We start from the raw sequence: 6,356 nt of genomic DNA on the forward strand, positions 1-6,356 counted from the left end.
CATCGCCTTCACGCAGAATACAGGGCACGTGCACAGGGCCCGCCGAGGGGGAGGTGGCCTGGGGGCCCTCTGTCCTCTGTCCGAGAGTCAGTTCCAAATTGAGAGGCCTCCTTCTGGATGGAGAAAGATGAAACACAAGCAGGTTCCTTACGGCAGCAAGAATGTCTCTCCTCCTCCCAGAAGGATACACAGGGTGGACCGTTCAGTCCCTTCTGCTTGAGATGCACCCCAGCTGCTCCGGAGGACACTGGGGGCCCCTGGTGCACCCCCAGCCTGCTCCCGAGGAGTCGTTTCTCAAGGGTGACCTTGTGTCATGACCCCTAAGCTGCCCCACCCGAGCCTGCCCTCCACGGGGACGGAGCCCCACCTGCCGGCTTCCCTGAGTGTCCTCATGTGCAAAGTTCCCGTGTGTGGTGAGTGCTCAGTGAGTGTTGGATCAGGTTAAATAAAACCACAGCCTCTCCCAGAGGTAAACATCTGTTTTCATTCTCCGTCTGCCATTACCAAGCAACCACACTTCAGTGAACCCACATTTCCCTTCCCAGCCTGGTGGGCTTCTAGCCGGCCCACCGCAGGCATCGCCTCCCAGGCTCAGAGAGCCACCTGCCAGCCTGCAGCCAGACGTGGCTGTTCCCACCTCTGTTCCCGCCTCTGTATCCGTCCTCCTGTCTGAAATGCAGTCTCCCTCTGTGTTCTCTTCAAATCCCTCCTGTTCTCACGGCTCTCCACTTTGCTCCGAATGTCTGCAAGTCCTAAACCCCCTCCCTTCTCCCCGCCTCTCCATCCTTCCTGAGGGTCCTTGGGCCATATTGAACATTATTTTCCTGAGCATCCAAACACCGCATGCAAACGATAGAATTATTTTCAAAGGCTTTTTCAAAATGATCATCAATTTTGAACATCATGGTGACTGGCTTTGGGATAACTCTGGTCTCTGATGTGGACATTCACGGTGTGCCCAGTGGTACCCCAGCCAAAGCCCCCGTCGTACCTCCGGACTGCCAGGATGTGGCTGTCCTTCGAGGGGTCTACTTTTGGGTGGCAACCATTATTTTAAAGCTTTGAATGCAATTGTGGGACATAGCTTTTTTTTTTTCCCTGAGGGGAGACAACCAGCTTCACTTCCAGTGTTCTTCCCTCTGGAACCTACACCCACTGGTTGAAGGGAAAAACCAAGGCATTATTTTTGGTGCTTCTTGGCATCACTGCCACCATCCTATCCATCTCCAGGTCTGTGACTCAACCCTCAAATGTGGCTCAAATTTGAAACATGCTTTCCACCTCCATCTCTCCCCTGAAGCCCCTCCTCCCTAGGATGGAGACCCCCTCTGCCTCCTCCCGTCCATCTCCCACACAGTAGCCCAAGGGAAACTTTTAAAACTGTGGGTCAGGTCACATCTCCACCGCAGTCCCCAAGGGTGGTTCTCAAACCAGAGTGTGAACCAGAGTCTTCTGTGGGGAGATCCTGAGCCCCACCCCGAGTTTCTGATTCAGCAGAGCTGGAGTGAGGTTCTGCTGGTGCTGGAGGTGGCAAGAGACCACGGGAGGAGAACGCTGGTCTGCCCGGAGCCCTACGGTGCTTCACAGCAAAATCGGAACGGCGTAACTATGCCACAGGGCGGGGTGTTAAGGGACAGGCTCGGGAACCAGACTGTCTGGATCCAAGTCCTGGCTCTGTGGCTTCCTGTGTGTCCTTGATCAAATGACTTAACTTCTCTGTGCTTTAGTTTGGTCTTCTTCTCAGCAAAATGGCAGCAGTTCTAGTACCTCCTTTCTGGGGTTGTTGAGAGGGTTGAACAAGCTAAGACTGTGTTTGGATTGGGTTCTCCCACAGGCAGACTGGAGGCAAGGATAAGAGAGGGCCCAGAAGTCCCGGGGAAGGGCCGGGAAGGGAGACTGGGAAGCAGGAGGCAAGTGGTACAGGGCCCTGGGCAGGGCGGGTTATCCCTGAGGGCGGCTGGGGCTCAGTCCCACGGGGAGCTCCGGGAGCCAGTGCAGGACGCGCCGTCATAACCTTGAGAGCGAGGTTAGCCAGCCGGGAGGTGAGCGGGATGAAGTGTTCATCCAGCGGCCTGAGCAGCCCTGGGTTGCGGGCTGCTCCGGGGCTTGTGCCGGGGGGGGGCTGTGAGCGGCCTGCCCCGCTGGCGGGAAGAGCAACTCCGGGGGCCCGGGCAGAGCCCTCCAGCCCACAGAGTCATGGTTGCCGCGGGGAGAACGCCAGGGGCAAGGGAGCAGCTCCGGGAAGTATCGGCCCCACAGACCGAGCCGTGGGGAAGCTTGTGCGGCCGGCTCCCCTCATAAAGCCCCTGGACCGAGCCCCTAACCAAATCGCCTTCAGGGCTGGTCCTCCCACTGCAGCCCCCCGGCCATCTCCCTGCTGCTCGCACGTGCCCCGGTCCAAGAGCCTTTGCACTGGCTGTGTCCCCAGCAGCTCTCACGGGCCTCACTCCTCACCTCCTCGCGTCTCAACACCATCTCCGGCTCGGAGAGCCCTTTCCTGTCTCTCATCAAAAGCCACCCACTCAGTCCCTCCCATTCCTTCTCCCCTTTCACTGCCAGCCCAGCACAACTACTCCAGAATCTCCGTGTCCAGTTCCCTGTTGACTGGTTCATGGTCTGCCTCCCCCAACTGGTCCATTTCACCCCAAGATTCCCAAAGCAAAAGTATTTGCCATCTTGTCACCGGACTGTAGCAAGCCCAAGGTGGCCTTCACTGAATGAGTGAATGAATAAATGAATGAATGACCAGAAGTACTTGACCAAGCATCAGAGGACCAGCAATGTTATCTAAGGAACGCTGGTTCCTGAGCTGACTTTGCAGGGCTTGAATCCCAAGTCCACTGTGCACTCTTGTGTCCTCCCTCTGACCCTCTGAACCTCACTTCTCTCGTGGGCCATTCACAACCCTCTCACCTTCAGGCACTGACCTTGACAGTGTGGGTGGGAGCTCCTCCTAACTGAAGGGCCCCATGAGATCCATAGATCTGAGAACAGACTGGACAAAATGAACACCATCTGCTCTCTCCTCCACCCTGGGCACTCCTCAAAGCCTAGAGTGTTGGTTAGGATTCACTGTGTTACACAGAAGAGAGAAACCAAGGTGAGAGTAGCTTAAATACAATGGATTATTTTACGCTCGTGTAAGAAGCTCAGAAGAAGGAAGTCCAGGGTGGGTAAGGCACTTGCTGAAGTCAGTAAAGCCCAGGTCCTTCCTGCCTTGTTGCCCCTCCATCCTCAACACAGAGCTTCCACTTCATGATCCACGGTGGCTGCTTGTGCTCCAGCCATCATGTCCTCATTCAAGCCATGAGTTAGGAGAAAGAAGTGAGGAAGACCTTGCTGTCTCCCTGCAAGGACACTTCACAGAATGCCACACCAAGACTCTGCTTCTGACTTATTGGCCGGCACTTGGTCACACATACATGTGCCTAGCAGTTCTTCCAATTAATTATTCTTTGGTCCATCTGGTATGCAAAGATGCTAGTGAAACAGCAGGGACCGAGATGAAGAAAGCTCTGATCGCCGCATTCCAGCAGGGGTGGGGAGGTAGGGATGGGGACAGAAGAGTCCCAGGTTAACACACACATGAGCTGGTGGCTTCTGAGTGAAGCCCCGTAAAGAGAACGCTAGTGATGAGGAAGAGCTGTGGGGAGAAGGGGTGAAAATCTACCCCAGCTGAGGGACACAGAGTGGGCCTTTCTGAAGAGGAGCCCTTTGGATGGAACCACTGACCATTCCAAGAACCAGGAAATGGCTCAGCCACGTGCCTGCTGTGCACCCTCAGGCAAGCCCCAGGACCTCTCTGAGCCTGTGTCCTCACCCATACAGTGTCAGCAGTATCCACTCTCCCACTGAGTTACGGGGTGGAATCTTGCTCATAGAATGCGGGTCTCCATGAAGAAATGGAGGTGTATAGCAACTAAGAACCTAGCTTCAGACCAGCGGTTCTCAGCTAAGGGGGAAGGGCAGATTTGGCATCCCAGCATACACATGTCAATGTCCAGAGACGTTTCTGGTTGTCACAACTGGGGAGGGGGCTGCTGCTAATGGCATCCAGTGGGGAGAGGCCAGATGCCGCTAAAAACATCCTGCAATGCCCAGAACAGCCCCCAGCCACCAAAAATCATCAAAAGTCAGCAGTGCCGAGGCTGAGAAATCCTGCCCCCCGCAGTCCCTGACCCAGAAGGAGCAGAGTTGGGGTCTCAATGCAGGGTCACTTCACCCCAAGTCCCCTCTCTGTTTTCTCCAAATGCTTTTCAGAATCCCACCCCAGACCCCTCCCATGTCCCCCAGACAATGGGATTTAGATGTCTGCTTTCTTAACAGACACCCAGGATGACTCAGACATTCACTGAAGTTTAAAGAGAACTAAACTTTGTGCTTATAAAGTGCCAGGCACGTAGTCGCCACCCCCCCACACCAAAATCCATTACAAGTTTAAAGTACAGCTATTATTTTTACAGCATTGCTTAGAAATGGCTTGCAATCTCTAATTTGCTAAATTGATGTGTATATTGACTAAATAAATATTCGGCACGGAGCCCGAGTCCCCCTCCACACTTATTAATCCTCAGGAAATGGAAACACAAGACACGAAATGAGCTTTTGCTCAGAGCTGCAGACAGGAATACATTATGTTGTTTTTCAGGCGTTTGGGGACCTGACTCGCTGCAGCAGATACGGCCCAATCGCCAGCCTCCAAGCTTTCCATGACGCACACGTCTGCCAGCAGACGTGACTGTGTTGCTGAGGCTTTTCCTCGGACTTTGAAAGTCTAGGACAAGGAACTTTTATCTCAACGGGGGGACATCTGGGGTGACTGCCTTTGGGGGAGTTGATCTGAGGGGTTGATGGATGGCACTAATATTCTTAGATAGAAATCAGGGCGGCTGCAGCACCCCAGAGAGATGACCCAGGGACAGGTCCCTTTCTTCAAGGGCTAGGGCTGTTAGTGGTCTCAGGCCTGGGGGGACGAGACAGAGCTACCGGGGTGGGGGGGAGGTGGGGGAACGTGCCCTTTGTCAGCCACCCCTCCCCCATCACAGGGTGGAATGGGGCGCAGGAGGGGAAGTTCCCTGTGGACAAAGCTTGCTTTGCGGTTGCCCACCTGGAGGGCCTTGATCGTGGGATGTTGATGAGTCCTGGGGCGGCCTTATTCCAGGATGGGGAAGGGGGCCCCAGACATGTAGGAGTGAGCCAGATGGGGAAGGAGGTCTTTCGGGGATTAACTTCTAAAAGTTCCCAATCCAGTGGAGCATTCCCCTGCGGTGCTGGCTGCTACCAGTGAGACAAGAGAGCCCAGAATTAGGAGAGAAGCTCGTGTAATGAGAATCGGGAGATGGGGGAACGTTCTCCAGAGAGCAAGGGTCATGGCCTTCCTTTTGCCCTACTGGGAGGCACTGAATCCCCAGAGGGAGGCATTTCATCAGTCTCTGCCCGAAGGCAGCCCAGACTGCTCAGGGTCTGCACTGCGAGGAAAGCCAGTTTCCACCAGCTGGAGACTATGGAGGGCGTGGGAGGCCTCGGACGAGGTTGTGCCCAATGGGCTTCTTTGCAGCCCCTGCAGCTCAAGGTCTCCCCCAGGCGAGGCTGTGGGACCCCTTCTGCAGGGGCGGGAGAGGAGAAAACACTGACATCTCCAAGGTAGGCCCCTCATCTCCACCACTCTCCAGGCAGAAGGAGCAGCCCGTGCAAAGGCCCTGGGATGGGACCTGACCCCAGACCAGGAGTCTGGAGCCTGGTTAGCAGGTGAGACGGTGCCCTGAGATGCGAGCAGAGAGGCAGCCCAGGTCAGATCACACAGGGCCTTGTGGCCTCGTGGGGAGGAATTTGGGTTGCACCATGAATGCAATGGGCGGCTGTGGGGGGGTTTGTTAAAGGGCCTCAGCAAACTCAGGGACAAGCTTCAGCCCCATTTGGAAGGTTGAGCCCAGAGATCTGGCCCCTAAACGCAGCCCAGGAGATGAGCCGCCTGCCCCCAGCAGCTCCTGAGACAGAGGAAAGGCCACCCTCCTTCAGGGCCAGTGGAGATTTTAATGGGTTAAATCAAGGGGAGTCCTGCACCAGATGCCACCGCACACCCACCGGGGATGTGATGGAAACCGCAGACCACACCGAATGCTGGCCAGGGCGCAGAGGCAGCGCCACGACCTCTTGTCCACTTGGAATCGCCTTGGTGGTTCTTTAAAAAGTGAACCATGCATCTGCCCTACCCAAGAGAAAGTGCCCAGAAAGAACGGTACAGGCATTCATGGCAGCCTGATCCTGAGCAGGCAGAACTAGAAACAGACCAGGCAACCATGGGGAGGTGGGTGGCTCGGCCAGTCCTGGTCTTCACTTCCGGTGGAGAACCGCAC

The sequence above is a fragment of the Camelus dromedarius genome, chromosome 18 (genome assembly GCF_036321535.1).
Source record: "Camelus dromedarius isolate mCamDro1 chromosome 18, mCamDro1.pat, whole genome shotgun sequence".
NCBI lineage: Eukaryota > Metazoa > Chordata > Mammalia > Artiodactyla > Camelidae > Camelus > Camelus dromedarius.